General features: G+C 58.4%; 1 protein-coding gene across 1 annotated transcript in view; it reads right to left on the reverse strand.

The window, feature by feature from the left end:
• The window catches only part of WNT5A (Wnt family member 5A), a 29,778-nt gene extending 29,284 nt beyond the window's left edge, over positions 1-494 (reverse strand). The window contains exon 1 of the mRNA XM_019654372.1: positions 486-494. The gene's annotated coding sequence lies outside the window, so the exon portion shown is untranslated. The remainder of the gene's footprint in view (positions 1-485) is intronic.
• Between the last annotated feature and the right edge of the window lie 2,710 nt (positions 495-3,204).

The following is a 3,204-nucleotide window of genomic DNA, read 5'->3' on the forward strand; positions in this document are numbered from 1 at the left end:
GAAGGGCAGCCTGGGTTTGCTTAGGGCTCTCTTCAGCCAGATTAGAGTGGGGAGATGGAGATGGCGGGGGGCGCACAGGAGTCAATGCCGACAGAGATCTCTCCCCAGCCAAGGAATCCAAAAAACAGTGCGTTCCTCTGCCTGCCGCCTCTTCCTCGGACTCAGTGTACCCCAGAGAAGGGATGGCACCCTAGAGGAGAGAAGGGAGTCTGGGTCCCGCTGTACTTGGAGAGGATCCCGTCCCTGCTCTCCCCACAATCTTCCTCCAAATTCTGATTTTTCACTCTCCCTACCGCCCCTCCCTTCCCCACTCCTGGCAGCTGCCACGGAGAAAGGGGAAAGGAAGCCAAGGGGGACTCCAGTTTCCTTTGGTCCTAGTCTGGAGTTGTCAGCCACTTCGCCATCGCCGCTCTGTGAGCCTGGACTTGGAACACGGTCACCCCAACCTCCAGCCCAATTCAGACTTGGTTCGGTCGGTCCCGAACCGTGAGGGTGCAGGGGCGAGGCCAGAGCTGGTGAGAGTTGAGCCCCCGACGGGGCCAGAGATGAGCTGGCTCCCGCGCCGCGGCTGAGCCCCTGGATTCCAGGGAGCAGAGGGCCGGGCGGCGAAGGTTCCCGTCGTCAAGAATTTCGGGGCAGGGGCGGCCTTGGAAGTTTCCGCGGCCATTTCTCCCCACTGGTGACTTCTCCACCTGTCCGCGGCGAAGGAACAAGGTGGTGGCGCGTGCGGGTGGGAGGAGCAGGTTTCCAAAATCCCCTTTTCTACATCTCTGATAAGTGTGAGCCGGCCGCGCTGCACCTTCCGCAGCTCCTGAGGGAGCCCCTTCCTCGGGAAAGGAAAGGTGAGCCTCCTCCAGGCGGCGGAAGGGCCTGGCCTGGAACCTGCGCCGTAAATGGACTGATGCGACCTAGGCAGCTGTGGAAACGCGACGGGGCTCAGGAGCTTGCCACGGCTTTTCCCTGCCAGCCGCCCCTTTGGCCCGGACACCTCGGGGCTTCTCCGACAGGAAATGCTTATGTGGTCCCCAGTGCCCGCTAACCAGGGCTCCGCGCCCGTGGCCCACTGGTCCCCAAAACGCCGCAAAGCTGGGGGCGCATTCCGGAGAATAGAAACCTGGGGCTTCCCCAACCTAGGAGAGAGATGGCTTGGTCTCCCTCCCCACCCCCGCCCGAAGTGTCAAGTTTCCTCCAGGGGAGGGGGTGGGCTGCGAGATTGCCTTCGCGCGCAGTCCAAGCTGCAAAGTCGACTCTCCCCATAGGCGTCCAAGGCCGAGCGCGCACACACTCATGCACACTCACACTCATGCACTTTCACACACTCACACGCGTGCACAGATACACTGGCTTCGCTGGGCTTCGGAGACGCCGGCGCAGATCGTTGCTGGCGGCGCGCTCTTTCGGCGCTTCCCGACGGGCGGGGCGCGCGGGGCGGGGCGCGGGCAGCGGAGAAATTGATAACAGATTCGGCGGATTACAGCGGATCTCTTTGTTAGAGGCGAAGCCACACAAACCGAACCCACTCTCGGCCTGAAGACCCCGGGGAAAGTCCACCCGATCCCAGAGCTAGGGCCAACTGGGAGTGGATCACTGGGTCTCTACGACAGGGGTCTCGCAGTTCCAGGCTGGGGGTAAGCCGAAGGTGTCCCGGAGGGTGTCCGCAGGACAGCCCCGCGAATCGAATCTCCACTTAACCCCGCGCGCTTGCCCGGAAACACCTTGGCCCTCTTCCCACTCCAAACCCCGAGCAACCCAGGAAAGGCCTCATAAGTTTGAAATATTGAAGGAACCCACAGCTAGCTCACTAATAAATACATTGACTCTTGGGGTAAACATCCCTGCGGTGTTTACCAAGAGATCTGATTCGAAAAGACAGTACGAAATGAGACCTCTCCGGAGACGGTCATACCGAGGGTAAAACAAAAGTTCTAAGCAGAAGCTTGAGTTTTCCAAAGAACGGACTAAATGTATTTGAACACTTCCAAGGCCCCGGGAAGCTGACTTTTGTAAGGATCTTAGGAATGTGTTCCTTGTGTGCGATGGGGAGAAGGGTGCATTTGAGAGGTTCAAGCACAGGGGAGGGGTAAGGTATAGGGCGTTCGCGCGCCCTAGTTTGTAGCCCAAAGCAGCTCAACATAGTGGCTGCGTATTCTGTCTCTCCTCCAAAGTCTTCGCATTGGATTAAAGGTGTTCCTAACTTTTCTTTTTTTCATCAGTTGGGGTGCGGGGCGGGAGTGATGAGGGGTGAGAGAAAGGAAACTGTCACGCTAGTTAGAGGATGTTGGCGGGCGACAGAAAGTATCGGAACGCGCGCGCAAACTCGCGCAGCACCCAAGCTCCCCGCCCGCCGTCCCTAAAGAGAAAGTCCACAAAGGCAGGGAGAAGATCCCCGGCCACTGGTGCTACCTTACTCCGTCTGGGCATCGCCTTCCACCAGGCTCTTTGTGTCCAGCACCCTCCATTCCCACCCCCGCCCCACCAAGTCTGGGAGTGGAAATGATGAGGGAGACCTACTGGAAAGAAGTGAGTTTGACCTGGGCTCGCGGGGGTGAGAGGTGTAGGAAACTCCAAGAATTCCTAATGAAATTTATTTCCTACCAGCCCTTGACAGGAAATAAAATTTGTTTCCCCCACTATGCTCTTTCCCCAAAGCAAGGAGAAATATGAAGAAAAATGCAGGAGAAAAACACGGTTGCAGCCACCAAATTGGGCTGTCCTGCCTCGAGGAACGCCGACAGAAGTGGGAGGGGATGAAGAAGGATGAGCCCACCGAGGCCTATAGGAGGTCCGTTTGGGGGGGAGGAGGAGCAGACATGGAGACAGCGCTCCCTTGTGCCTCTGGCCTGGGTGCAGGGGGCCACGGCCATCCCGCACTGTCGGGATGTTTCCACAGGCTGTGTGTGTGTGTGTGGGGGGGTGCGGGGAGAAAAGGTGGAGGGAGCTCCTGGAGCTCAAATCAGTTCAAGGAACGTGAGCAACCTTTGATTGCTCCGACTTAGACCAGACAGCAGGTCCAGTAACAGGGAGTCTCCCAAGGGAGGAACAGTGGCCAAGTCTAGTTCTGTTCCCTGCCTCCCCTCTTCCATCCCCCGGGACAAGGTTCTTCAGACTGCAAGACTTCCACTCCAGTTCTCTCTCCCTCCCTCCCTTTCCCTCTCTCCCTCTCCCTCTCCCTCTCTCTCTCTCTCTCTCTCTCTCTCTCTCTCT

Source organism: Hipposideros armiger, unplaced genomic scaffold (genome assembly GCF_001890085.2).
Source record: "Hipposideros armiger isolate ML-2016 unplaced genomic scaffold, ASM189008v1 scaffold_220, whole genome shotgun sequence".
Classification (NCBI taxonomy): Eukaryota; Metazoa; Chordata; class Mammalia; order Chiroptera; family Hipposideridae; genus Hipposideros; species Hipposideros armiger.